This window comes from Aotus nancymaae, unplaced genomic scaffold, assembly GCF_030222135.1.
Source record: "Aotus nancymaae isolate 86718 unplaced genomic scaffold, 86718_ANA_hifiasm-v0.15.2.pri h1tg000041l, whole genome shotgun sequence".
In the NCBI taxonomy this organism is placed as follows: domain Eukaryota; kingdom Metazoa; phylum Chordata; class Mammalia; order Primates; family Aotidae; genus Aotus; species Aotus nancymaae.
This window is the reverse complement of record NW_026988455.1, coordinates 8,758,930-8,773,604: the sequence shown is the minus strand read 5'-3', so window position 1 is coordinate 8,773,604 and position 14,675 is coordinate 8,758,930. Positions and strand designations below refer to the sequence as shown.

General features: G+C 38.8%; 1 protein-coding gene across 12 annotated transcripts in view; it reads right to left on the bottom strand.

Annotated features, from left to right (window-relative positions):
• The window catches only part of LOC105710662 (uncharacterized), a 247,749-nt gene that overhangs the window by 175,614 nt on the left and 57,460 nt on the right, over window positions 1–14,675 (bottom strand). The window contains exon 1 of one of the 12 annotated variants that reach the window (XR_010336972.1): window positions 13,478–13,587. The exons of the other annotated variants lie outside the window; for them this stretch is intronic. The gene's annotated coding sequence lies outside the window, so the exon portion shown is untranslated. Of the gene's footprint in view, window positions 1–13,477; window positions 13,588–14,675 lie in introns of those variants that run through there. 12 annotated transcript variants of the gene reach the window in all.

The window sequence follows — 14,675 nt, the reverse complement described above, 5'->3', positions numbered from 1 at the left end:
TAAGGATTTTTGATTTCTTTAGCAAATTTTAAGAAAACATGAATTAACAGTACAGATGATACAAATATATGGCAAAAGTAACAAGGAGGCACGTCAATGACTGAAAGCTTGGAGAACAAAACTCTCCCTTCTCAAAAGGCCCATTCTTCTTTATATACTGCAATACTGTATGAAATTTTCACAACAATTATGTATTACCTCAAAGAGGCTTTTTTAAAAAAATGCCCCCCTGAAACATTTTTGAAATAAAACAAGAGTAAAGGCACCATCTTAATGTGTACTCTCAGAAAATAGAAACATCCTTCTTACCTAAGAGTTAAGTATAGTTATCAACTTGATTAAATAGTCCTTAATCATTAAATTAATGACAATAAGAAAAAGAGATCATACTATACTGCCAATTGTTACAATAGCCTGAGTATACATATGCCATATATCATGATGAAGTCTCTTCAGACCCAAAATTAAAGGTGAAAAGAGAAATGAAAACAGGAAGACATGATATGAGGCTTTTCCCTCAACTAATTTACTTTAATGCTATCTTTGTAATACGTGTGTTTAGAACAAAACAGTGCTACAATGAGCATCTAGGTTAAAACCGTTATCAGAGAGGCAACTACAGAACAGACAGATACAGTATGCTCCTTGACAGAAAGACCTGCTAGTGAGAACTGACTTCTTCCCATATTCATCTATAAATTTGGCACAATTCTAATCATAATCTCAATGGGACTTGTCTTAAAACTCATCAAAATAATTCTAAAATTCACCAGAAACTGTAAATTCATGGGAATAGCTAAGAAAAACTTGAAAACAAGCATATTTGCCCTATCAGTTATCAAACTTCTATAAAAAGCCACAGGGGAGGGCAGATAATGGAATAAACACAGACAGACCCGTCACTGGAACAGAACTGAGAATCCAGAAAGAGGCCTTATAGATGCAGGAAGACACAAAAGGAAATTCCATACCAACTAAATGAGCTTAGTGTGAAAGAAAAATTTTCACATTAAATATATGAAAAAATTTTAAAGATAATCTTGGGATGGTAGAGATTTTGCTAAATAATAATTATAATAATAAAGCTATAAAGAAGTGAAAAGATTTTCAAGTTGAATAATAAAGAATTTTTTTTAGTGAAAGATCTGACCACATAAGTTAAAACTTCTATATAAAGATACCATAAACAAAATTAAAAGACAAGTAACAAATGAGGAGCAAATACGTGTAACACATATAACAAAAAGTTAACCATTGTGATATCTAAAGAATTCCTATAAAGCAATAAGAAGAAAAGATAAACAACCCAGAAGGGGGAAAAATGGGCAAAGGTATGAACAGGCAATATCCAGAAGACTAACATAACATAGTAAACTACAATCTAGGGGATTAAAGAAGTCATGTTTTTTAAAACTAACAAATTACACATATTTTCATGATATCAGAATGGGAAATGCCCTTCTAAACTTGAATCTACAGACAAAAATTACCAAGAAAAATCTTTAAAATTTTCAGACTTAAAAAGACCTTTGTACTAGCATTTGTCTAAATCAATGTGAAAAATTCTAAGATTTATCTAAACAGAAGAAACACAGTTAATAAAAACATGAAAATCTCATTATCAAACAAGGTGATTATAAATTAAAAAATACTTTTTTAAAATGTGAAAACCATTAAAACTCACTGATGCTTGGGGAAAATGCAAATCAAAACAATGTCATGACAGTTTTCATATATCATATTGGTAAATATCTAAAAAGTGAGAATGCCCAATATTGGCAAGGGTACAAGGCACCCAATATTCTCTTATATTACTGGTGGAATTTTTCACAACATGGGAAAATAGTTGTGATTTTTTTTTGTTCTTTTATTTTTTTTTTCTTGAGACAGAGTCTCACTCTGTCACCCATGCTGGAGTACAATGGCACGATCTTGGCTCACTGCAACCTCCGCCTCCCTGGTTCAAGCAATTCTCCTGCCTCAGCCTCCCAAGAAGCTGGATTAATTTTTGAATTTTTAGTAGAGATGGGGTTTCACTATGTTGGCCAGGGTGGTCTCAAACTCCTTACCTCAGATGATCCACCCACCTCAGCCCCTCAAAGTGCTGGGATTATGGCCACTGTGCCCAGCTGCGATATGTTAAGTGAGGAAAAGACATTAAACATAGAATAAGATCTCAACCATATTCTAAAATAATAATAACTATGCTTTATGAGTACCTTTATGCCAGGGACCAAGACTGTTTACATGTACTAGTGCACTTCATATTCACAATAATTCTATGAGTTAACACTATCATTACCCTCATTTTATGGAGAAAGAACAGACAAGAGATCAAGTGATGGAGCCAAGATGTCAACTCAGGTTGACTCTACAGTCTCAGATCTTAACCACTAGCACAATGTACAGAAATTCATTAAAATCTCTAAACACAGTGGAGTTGAGTATACTGTCTACTTTAATTCCCTATTTTGCCATAGATTTTCTACTACTTTACTTCTCAAATACAATGATTTTTAAAAGGATCACTATCACAAGACAGCAACAGTGTCCCTAAAATTCCCCTAGAGATGCTAACTACAAAATAAAACTTATAAATCATAATCCAATAGCTTTAAATATTTTAGTACAAGAACATTTTTCTAAATGAATTTCATATGGATCTATAACCTAAGAAACAGATTAAAGCAGTATTTTATTCTATCAGTGTATTTTAAAGCTCAAATGTGGCTGAGTACGGTGGCTCATGCCTGTAATCACAGTACTTTGGGAGGCTGAGGTGGGCAGATCATATGAGGTCAGGAGTTCGAGACCAGCCTGAACAACATGATGAAACCATGTCTGTACTAAAAATACACACACACACACACAAAAAAAAAAAAAAAATTAGCCAGGCATGGTGGCACATGCCTGTTGTCCCACCTACTCAGGAGGCTGAGGTAGGAGAATCACTTGAAGATGGGAGGAGGTTGCAGTGAGCTGAGATTGTGCCACTGCAATCCAGCCTGAGCCACAGAGACTCCATCTCAAAACAACAACAACAACAAACTCTAATGTAGAACTTGTATAATGAGAACAATAAAATTCTTCTGATGAACACAAACTTTAAATGATGGATGATTTGGTAGTCTTATGTCAAATTAGTTTTGTTTTGATTGCATGGCATCAAGAAAAACCTGATTCACGAAGATGAGTAGATGATAAAGCATGTTTCGCAAATGATAAAGAATGTTTTCTGTGTGTTTTTTAAATAGTACATTAATGCTATCTAAGGATTTAATTACACCTGTTGAGAAGTTTTAAAAGTAGAACATTTCTAAATTAATTCTGTAATAATGTTAAGGAATGTGAATACTTGGTAGTTATAAATTTTTTGGTAAAAAATAAAACTTTACAATATGTACTAATGCTGATATAGGCATAAGGCAGTCACGTTATTGCATAATGCAATTAGTTCTGATAGTACTGAGTGTGCTTATATAACGTTACAGGAGCAAACAAGCACCACCCTAAAATTTCAAAATATCAACGTAAAACTACAGTCTTACTAATCAATAACATTTTTATCCTTTCTGAGGAGAAAAAGAAAAAAAACAATTTTAATTAAAAAATAAAATGGATTTTTTTTTTCTCCCCGAGACAGTCTCACTCATAATAACTCATAATAACTATGTTTTATGAGTACCTTTATGCCAGGGACCAGGACTGTTTACATGTACTAGTACCCTAGTACAGGCTGGAGTGCAGTGGCATGATCTTGGCTCACTGCAACCTCCACCTCTTGAGTTCAAGTAATTCTGCTGCCTCAGCCTCCCTAGTAGTAGCTGGGACTATAGGTACATGCCACCACACCCACCTAATTGTATTTTTAATAGAGAAGGGATTTCACCATGTTGGCCAGGATAGTCTCAATCTCTTGACCTCATGATCCACCCACCTTGGCCTCCCAAACTTCTGGGATTACAGGCATAGGCCACCGCACCCAGCCTAAAACATAAAATGGCATTTTAAAAGTTTCAAGTCTATACACAAAGTGAGAAACTGTATTCCAAGGATTGTTTTCCTGGGTATGAGAATTATAGACAATTTACATTTTCTTCCTTTTGCTTATTTTCCCTGAAATATTCTAAATGCACTGCTTTGTTTGTTTGTTTTGGCTTTGCTTTTTTGCTTTTTATTTTATTTTGAGACAGAGTTTTGCTCTGTTGCACAGGCTGGAGTGCAGTGGTGCAATCTCAGCTCACTGCAACCTCTGCATCCCAGGTTCAAAGTAATCTTCATGCCTCAGCCTCCCAGGTGGCTAGACGACAGGTACACACCCCACCATGCCTGGCTAACTTTTGCATTTTTGGTAGAGACAGGGTTTCACCATGTTGGCCAGGCTGGTCTCAAACTCCTGACCTCAGGTGATCCACCTGCCTCAGTCTCCCAAAGTGCTGGGATTACACACATGAGCCACCATGCCTGGCCAATATTTTATGTTAAAAGTACTATAATTACAAATGACAGGAATTTGCAAAAAAGGACACAGGGAGGTCCCAAGTATGCTTGCTCAAAGTCCTCCAATGTTATAACTTATGTGACTCTAGTACACTGTCACCATCAGGAAACTGACCTTGGTACAATCCCAAGTTTATTCAGGTTTCAACAGTTTTGTATGCAAAATGGGATTTGAGAATGCTAGGATTTGTATGCAGTATGTGTATGTTTGGTTGTATGAAATTTTTTTTATCACATTTGCAGCTTTGTATAATCACATCTGAGATAAAGAACTGTTCCATCCCTACACAGCTCCCTCATGCTACCACTTTACAACCACACTACCCCTCACTTCCCATTCTGAACTCCTGGCAACCACTAAAACTATCCCCATCTCTGCAGTCTTGTTATTTCAATAAGGTTACATAAATGCAATCATACAGTATGTAACCTTTAACTCTCTCTCTTTTATTTTTTGCTTTTAAAATGGAGTCTTGCTCTGTCACCCAGGCTGGTGTGCAGTGATGCAATCTTGGTTCACTGCAATCTCTACCTCCTGGGTTCAAGTGATTCTCCCATCTCAGCCTCTCCAGTAGCTGGGATTACAGGTGTGCACCACTACACCTGGCTGATTTTTGTATTTTTTGTACAGACATGGTTTCATCATGTTGGTCAGGCTGGTCTTGAACTCCTGACTTCAGGTGATCCACCCACCTTGGCCTCACAAAGTGCTGGGATTACAGGTGTGAGCCACTATGCCCAGGCTTCACTCAGTATAACTATCTTGAGACAACCTGGTGGTACAAATCAGTTGTCCTCATTTATTAAAATTTAGCATGATATACACTTGAGTGTATATAAACATTTATAACATTTTAAAGTTTAAAACATTAAAATGTGAATCAAAGGTGTATGAAATCCCTGTTTCACTGACACAGAACAAGGATTCTGAGATACAAATTTTGAAAACTGGTAATCTAATACATATCTAGTACAATCCATTAGAGGTTGAGTACTCCTTATCTGAAAGCTTTGGAGCAGAAATACTTTGGATTTGGATTTTTTTCAAATTTTGGAATATGTGCATTATATATACTGGTTGAGCATCCCAAATCTGAAAGTACAAAATCCAAAATCTTCCAAAATCCCAAAACTGTGAGTGCCAATTTGACATTCAAAGGAAATGCTCACCAGGGAATTTCAGAATTTGGATTTCCCAATTAGGGATCCTCAGCCTGTACAAGCACTTTATAGAAGAAAGGCCCAGGGCACAGTGCTACATCTTATCAGTGTTTACAAGAGTACATGGTTTACAAGAACGCCTGGTTTTGCACTTTTTATGACCAATCTCTAGATTCTGGTTCCTTCCCAACCCAGTTGAGTATGTTACATTCAAATATGACCACTTGCTCTTCTCTCAAATGACCACAGTTTACTACCGTTTCAAGTTCTTCCTAATGATCAAGAAAATAAACTCCTCTTAAATTTCCAGATCTGGGTGGTGCTTTAGCTAGCATCACACCTCAGGTCCAATATATGTGCAGCAGGTCCACATGACAAGGCCTCACTCAGAAAGAGCTACCCCAACCTAGGACAAATTCAAACAAACTCTTCTCCCTCTCCCTCCCTCCAGGTACCTAGATTCCCAATCTTATTCCTCCCTGATCTCATTCCTCCCTAGGCTAACTGGCTAAGTCTTCCGAATAGTTCACCCCCACTGCCTATCTGTTAGCTAACTGGGTGTGACAAACCAAGTCCTCACACCTTGAAGGTTTACAAGGCAAACACTCCAGGAACTTACTTCTTGAATACCAATACCTTCACAGTACTACCCTGCCTTTCCAAACAATGCTCTAAACAGGTAAAAGCTATAATACAAACTCTATATATTTTTGTCATACAGATACCAAAAATGGCAGCATTTTTTTCTTGCATTTTTAAAAATCTGGTTGATATGGTTATTGCTCTAACAATATTAGATCTAAGTGGAATTTGAAGTAGTGATAAAAGGTTGGCTGTGATGGCTCACAACTGTAATCCCAGTACTTTGGAAGGCCAAGGTGGGAGGATCACTTGAGGCCAGGAATTTGAGACCACCCCAGGCAACAAAGTGAGATCTTGTCACTACAAAAAAATAGAAAAAATGAGCCAGGCCTGGTGGGGTGTGCACCTGTAGACCCAGCTACTTGGGAAGCTGAGGTGGGGGATTACTTGATGTGGGGAGGTTGAGGCTGCAGTGAGCCATGATTGCACCACTGCACTCAGCCTGGGGAGACAGAGTGAGACAATGTCTCAAAAAAATAAAGAAAAGAAAAAAAGAAAGGAAGAGAAGGAAGGGAAAGAAGTGAAGGAAGGGAAAGCAGGAAAAAGGATAGGAGAGGATGAGAGGAGGGAAGGGAAAGGAAAAGGAAAGGAAAGGAGGGAAGGATGGAGAGAGGGAGGGAAAGGAAGAAAAAAGGGAAGACAGGAAGACAGAAAAAGTAGTGGTAAAGAGCTTGGACTCTTGAGCCAGACTGCCTGGGTTAGAATCAGGCCTCTGCCACTGTTCTACCTGGATCAAGTGTTAGTCAGTTTGTGTGGCTGAGTTTACTCATCTGTAAAATGGTGATAAAAGCTACCTGCCTTATGGGACTGTTGTGAGACTTTAATAATATATGTAAAGCATTTAGACCACTGCCTAGCACATAGTATTATCTGAAAGTATTAACATTTATCTCTACTACAGTCCAGATTCACTTCTTTGTGATATTTCTCTATTCCCCTTGGACTCTTTTCAGTTCAACCTGCTTCTAAAATTTCCATACCAAGAAACAATGACAATTTGGGAGAGAGATCCAAGATGGCTGATTACTAGCAGCTCAGGATTGTAGCTCCCAGAGAAAGTGCACAGAACGAGAGGACGCCACACTTTCAGATGAATTTTTGTTACCCACGGACCAGAAGATTCCCAGTGGAGGAGCCCCACAGGTCACCAGGGCAACTCTTGTGGCCAGTGTGGCAGTTTTGCTGGTGCCCCAGCGTGGCGGTTCTCAGTGCAGAGTAAACAGGACTAGGTCCCCTTTTGGTCGATGTTTTGAGCTCTAGGAAGGCAGAGTCACCCATTTACCTGATTGAAAAAGGGACTCAAGAGGGAAGCCAGACTGGAGATTCCCAGGCAGAAAAGCACCACAAATCTTAATGCCACTGTTTTGGCCAGCACAGTGGGTTGCTCAGATTTCGGTGCTGGGAATCAACAACTTGGATGTCCACTCAGAGACCTAATTTGAAAGTAGTCAGTTACAAAGATGACAGGTGGATGAACTACGATGATGGGAAGAAACCAGCATAAAAAGGCTGAGAATACCCAAGATCAGAATGCCTGTCCTTCTACAGGGAATCACAGTTCCTCATCAACAAGAGAACAAGGCCTGATGGAGAACAAGTGCATTCCATTAACAGATTTAGGCTTCAGAAAGTGAATAAGGAACTTCACTGAGCTAAAAGAACATGTTATAGCCCAGTGTAAAGAAACTAAAAACCTTGAAAAAAGGTTTGACAAAATGTTAACGAGAATAGACAACTTAGAGAGGAATATAAGTGAATTAATGGAACTGAAAAACACAATACGAGAACTTCATGAAGTATGCACAGGTTTTAACAGTCTAACTGATCAAGCAGAAGAAAGGATATCAGAGGTCGAAGACCAACTTAATGAAATGAAATGAGAAGACAAGATTAGAGAAGAAAGAGTAAAAAGGAATGAGCAAAGTCTCCGAGAAATATGGGACTATGTGAAAAGACCTAATTTATGATTGATTAGGTATACCTGAATGTCATGAAGAGAATGAATCCAAGTTGGAAAATATTCCTCAGGATATTATTCAGGAAAACTTTCCTAACCTAGTAAGGCAGGACAATACTCAACTCCAGCTAATCCAGAGACCACCACAAAGATATTCCTCAAGTAGAGCAACTCCAAGACACGTAATCGCTAGATTCACTAGGGTTGAAATAAAGGAGAAAATTCTAAGGGCATCTAGAGAGAAAGGTCACATTACCTATAAAGGGAAGCCTATCAGACTCAACAGCAGATCTCTCACCAGAAACCCTACAAACTAGAAGAGAGTGGGGGTCAATATTCAATTCCTCAAAGAAAAGAATTTTCAACCCAGAATCTCATATCCCATCAAACTAAGCTTCATAAGTGAAGGAAAAATAAAATTTTTCATGAACAAGCAAGCACTCAGAGATTTCATCACCACCAGGCCTGCTTTACAAGAGCTTCTGAAAGAAGCACTACAAACAGAAAGGAACAACCAGTATCAGTCATCCCAAAAACTTACCAAAACATAAAGAGTATCTCTATAATGAAGAATCTACATCAACTAATGGGCAAAATAGCCAGCTAGCATTAAATGACAATATTGAACTCATAAATATTAATATTAATTCTAAATTTAAATGGATTAAATGCCCGAATCAAAGACACAGACAGGTAAATTGAATAAAAAGTCAAAACCCATCGGTACGCTGTATCCAGATCTATTTCACAAGCAACGACATACAAAGACTCCAAACAAAGGGATGGAGGAAGATTAACAAATTAAATGGAGAGCCAAAAAAAAAACGAGTTGTAACTTTTGTCTCTCACAAAATAGACTTTAATAGTAACAGACTAAAAGAAACAAAGAAGGACATTACATAATGGTAAAAGGATCAATGCAACAACAGGAATTAATGATTATAAATATATATGCACCCAATACAGGAGCACCCAGATACATAAGACAAGTTCTTAATGACTTATAAAGAGACCTGGACTCCTGCATAATAATAGCGGGAGATTTTGACACCACATTGTTAATATTCAAAGGATCAACGACATAGAAAATTAATAGGGACATCTATGATTTGAACTTAGACCTGGAATAAGTAAACTTAGTGAATATTTATAGAATTCTCCACCCCACGTCCACAGAACATACATTTTTCTCAGTATCATATTATACCTATTTTGAAAGTGACTACATAATTGGAAGTAAATCACTCTTAAGCATTTGCATAGCATTTCACAGACTTAAATAAAATATTGGTCAGCTGTTTGTTATTTCCTTCTCTTATTCCTTTCTGTCTCCATTGTTAAGCACAATTATTGGCATAAAAGAGGTTTTTAATACCTATTTTTAGATTGCATTCCAGCCCGGGCAATAGAGCAAGAATCCTGTTCTCTCTCCCCCTTTTTCTTTCTCTCATTAAAAAAAAAAAAAAGAGAGAGAGAGACAGTGTATGAAGATAGATGGTGCACAGGTAGAGGTCTCAGTCTCACAAGACTGTCCCCACCTCTGATGCCAATCAAAAGCCCCAGGTTGTTTTACCTGTGCTTCTGACTGATCAGTGATAAATTGGAGATTCCACTTTCTCCTTGGGTTTCATTATTTTGCTAAAGCAACTCACAAAACTCTGGGAAATGCATTTGCCAGTTTATTATAAAGGGTGTTATAAAGGATACAAATGAAGAGTCGCATGGGATGAGGTATGGGGGAAGGGGTGTGGAGTTTCTATGCCCTCTCTTGGTGTGCCAGCCTCCAGGCACCTTCACTTGGTGAGGTATCAGGAAGCTCCCTGAACCTGTCCTTTTAAAAAAAAAAAAAAAAAAAAAATGCTTACCAGATATAACCCCTTGCTTCTAACAGAATTTGACCCATTGCTTATAATAGAATTTCTTTCTGGTTTTTTTTTTTTTTTTGAGACAAAAACAAAACAAGCCGGGCGCAGGGCTCAAGCCTGTAATCCCAGCACTTTGGGAGGCCGAGGCAGGTGGATCACAAGGTCAAGAGATCGAGATCATCCTAGTCAACATGGTGAAACCCTGTCTTTACTAAAAATACAAAAAATTAGCTGGGGATGGTGGCACATGCCTGTAATCCCAGCTACTCAGGAGGCTGAGGCAGGAGAATTGCCTGAACCAAGGAGGCGGAGGTTACGGTGAGCCAAGATCGCGCCATTGCACTCCAGCCTGGGTAACAAGAGCGAAACTCCATCTCAAAAAACACAAAACAAAACAAAACAAAATAATGACAATTTTAGGAATTTCATTTCTTAAATTCATCTTGGCTAGTCAAAACAGATTCTCTTTTATGTCCTAGCAGTTATTAACATTTCACTAAATATAAATGCAAGCAAGCATTTAAAGTACAGGAGTAATGGAGCAAATGCCAAGCCAAAGCAGGCTGTCTATCAGAACATATACATGACACACCCCTGTTAGAAAAAAAAGGTGGGGGGAGGAATCATACGGTCATATGGATGCTTGTCTATGTGTCAAATGGCTCTGAAAAGTTTCACAGTGGTCTACTGACAGGTAGAACTGTCTGTTTGGGGGAAGGGATGTGAAGACTTTTCACTGCACTTGCCTTATCTTTCAAACCTGAAGCAGCAAATGCATTACCTAGACAAGATTTAATTTTTAAAATGGGGGTGCAGAGGTGATTCTAAATAAGTACTCTGGAAGCCAGGTGTTAAGTCTCAATTTGCTACTACCTGTGTTATCTTGGGCAAGTCGCTTAACCTCTGAATCTCAGACAAAGCAAGGAGCAATAAATACTTCTAGGTTCTTTTTGAGACAGAGTTTTGTTCTTGATGTGCCGGCTGGAGTGCAATGGTGCGATCTCAGCTCACTGCAGCCTTCACCTCCTGGCAATTTTTTTGTGGACTTTATTTTCAAATACAGTGGACCCTTGAACAGCACAGGTTTGAGCTGCATGGGTCCATTTATATGTAGATGTTTTTCAACTAAATGCAGACCTGCATATATGGAAGCCTAACTTTTCACATACCCAGGATCTGCAGGGCCCACAGCAGGGACTTGAGTATGCCAGGATTTTGGTAGAAATAGGGGTCCTGGAACCAACCCCATATGGTATATGTCCTATGCATATACCATAGGACAACTGGACTACTTTTACAGTGTTAAGAAACATAAATTTGTCAAGCCTATTAACCTTTCCAGATCATTTGTACTATTCTTACATAGAAACCCTTCTTAGAGGAGGTCTAATATATAGGAAATACCTACTTACAATATTCTGCATATTAGGACTGGGCATGGTGGCTGATGCCAGTAATCTCAGCACTTTGGGAGGCTGAGGTGGCCAGATCACCTGAGGTCAGGAGTTCACGACCAGCCTGGCCAACATGGTGAGACCCTGTCTCTACTAAAAACACAAAAATTAGCTGGGCATGGTGGTGGGTGCTTGTAATCCCAGCTACTTGGGAGGCTGAGGCAGGAGAATCACTTGAACCTGGAGGCAGAGGTTCGAGTGAGTCAAGATCGCACCACTGCACTCCAGCCTGGTTGACAGAGCAAGACTCCATCTCAAAAAAAAAAAAAAAAAAAAAAAATTCTGCATATTAGTTTCTCTTGCACAACTTCAAGTGTTTTAAATGAACACATCTTTATGCTATGCCATGATCAGCAATAAAATATATTAAAACAATTAACATTTAAACATATAAATGAGTATATACAAGAAACTTATTATACTTAAAGGCATTTATTATCAAACACTGAAAAAAAAAAGTAACATCTCCAGTCAATGGTAACAGCTAGAACTGAGGACAGACTTTATTTCAGGAACGTATATGTAATCACTTTTCATCCTAATATTCATCTGGCAAAGTAGGTTTGTTTGTTTGTTTGATGAGACAGGATCTCTCTCTACCACTGAGGCTGGAGTGCAGTGGCACCATCATGGCTCACTCCACAGTGACCTCAGCCTCCCGGGATCAAGTGATCCTCACACCTCGGCCTCCCAAGAAGCTGGAACTAAAGGCATGCACCACCATGCCCGGTTAATTTTTGTATTTTTTTGTAGAGACAGGGATTTGCCCTGTTGCCCAGGCTGGTCTGAAACTCCTGAGCTCAAGAGATCTGCCAGGTGTCAGCCTCCCAAAGTACTGGGATTACGGGTGTGAGCCAACCCCTAAGTAGGTGTAAAAATCCCTATTTAACATAAGAAACTGTGGGACCATGAACAAAAGGCCACAAGTTTAAGAACTGGGAGAGCTGTTAGCCCCCCAGATTTGAGCTCAGTATACCAAACCAAGGGGGCAGGGAGGACTAACGTAATGTTAGCTGGCAGGCTCGTGTAAGTTTGCAGCAGAATTTTCATTGATTTATGAGAAAATGGAGAAAAGTAAGGACACAAAATAAACTTTTTTTTGAAATGGAGTTTCACTCTTGTAGCCCAGCTGGAGTGCAATGGCACCATCTCTGCTTACTGCAACTTTTGCCTCCTGGATTCAAGTGATTCTCCTACCTCTGCCTTCAGAGTAGCTGGGATTACAGGTGCATGTCACCATGCCCAGCTAATTTTATATTTTTAGTAGAGACAGGGTTTCACCATGTTAGCCAGGCTGGTCTAAAAGTAAACTTTTCAATATAACTAAATGATTCCATTTAAAGATATTTTATTCTGGCCAGGGGCAGTGGCTCATGCCTGTAATCCTAGCACTTTAGGAGGCTGAGGCGAGCCAACCATGAGGTCAAGAGTTCAAGACCATCCTGGCCAATATGGTGAAACCCCGTCTCTACTACGAATACAAAAATTAGCTGGGCATGGTAGTGCACACCTGTAGTCCCAGCTACTCAGGACACTGAGGCAGAAGAATCACTGGATCCAAGGAGGTGGAGGTTGCAGTGAGCCAAGACTGATCATCCCACTGCACTCCAGCCTGGCAAAAGAGCAAGACTCCATCTCAAAAAAATAAAAAATAAAATTTATACTGATTCTGTTCTTTCCAATTGTTTGAGTGAAAATATCCTTTTGTTAAATGAAATGATGGTGACAGGAGACAGTGGTGTGATATTTGTTTTTATTGGCTGTACCTGGTAGAAATAAAAAATCAGGCCAGGCACAGTGGCTTAAGAGGTCAACAGATCGAAACCATACTGGCCAACATGGTGAAACCCTGTCTCTACTAAAAATACAAAAAATTAGCTGGGTGTGGAAGCATGTACCTGTAATCCACGCTACTCAGGAAGCTGACACAGGAGAATCACTTGAACTCAGGAGGCAGAGCCTGCAGTGAGCTGAGATCACACCACTGCACTCCAGCTTGGCAACAGAGCAAGACTCTGTCTCAAAAAAAAAAAAAATGAAATAAAACAAATCAGCATTTCTATTGTAGCCTCCTTATTTTGGGAAAATATTTCTTTAGAAATCTAAAAATCTGGCCCTTTATATCATGATGGCCCCAAAATAACAGGGGACTTTACACACAGATAACACATGCCCCCCAAGATTCTCTCTTTAACCTCTACCTTATTCTGTTTGGATTAGGACATTTGGGGATTATGAAATGAGAATCAAGTTGAGTATAAGCAATCCAAAACCACGTGCTAACTCTGGATCCTGCAAGAGGACTTTCTTCAGAATCTTTTTCATCTGTTAACTTTTCTCTAGGCTCTAACTTTTTTTCTTTTTCTTGAGACAGAGTTTCATTCTTGTTGACCAGGCTGGAGTGCAGTGGTGTGATCTTGGCTCACCGCAACCTCCATCTCCCAGGTTCAAGCAATTCTGCCTCAGCCTCCTGAGCAGCTGGGATTACAGGCATGCACCACCATGCCCACCGACCTAATTTTGTATTTTTAGTAGAAACTGGGTTTCTCCAAGTTGGTCAGGTTGGTCTCGAACTCCCAGCCTCAGGTGATCCACCTGCCTCAGCCTCCCAAAGTGCTGGTATTACAGGCATGAGCCACCGCGCCCGGCCTGGGCTCAAACTTTCTTTTCCTAAGAGTACATCTTTGAGTAGTACTGCTACATGGCAATCACTACTCAAAATAAACTAACTTGAGATGTCCAATAATCAGCTTTCATTTAAAGTATCTTTCAGCTAGACAAAATAAAAACTTTCAATGTTTTGTCTACCTACATCCAAAAGAAAATTAAGTCTATATATGTATATATATGTGATTGTATATGTATACATACATAGGTGATTTTGATCAGCCTGTTTATAAACTATTTCCAAAATAAGTTGACCTGTAAATTCATTTATTAAATGAGTAGCTTATAAACTACTTGATTTTTGCAAGTAGTTTATAAACAGGCTGATCAAACTGAACAAATTTCTTAAAATAATTTCGCTGTATAGATAGCAAGTAAGTTATTTACTCTTCTTATTAGCATATCTTTTTACCTATCCTTTAACAAGCA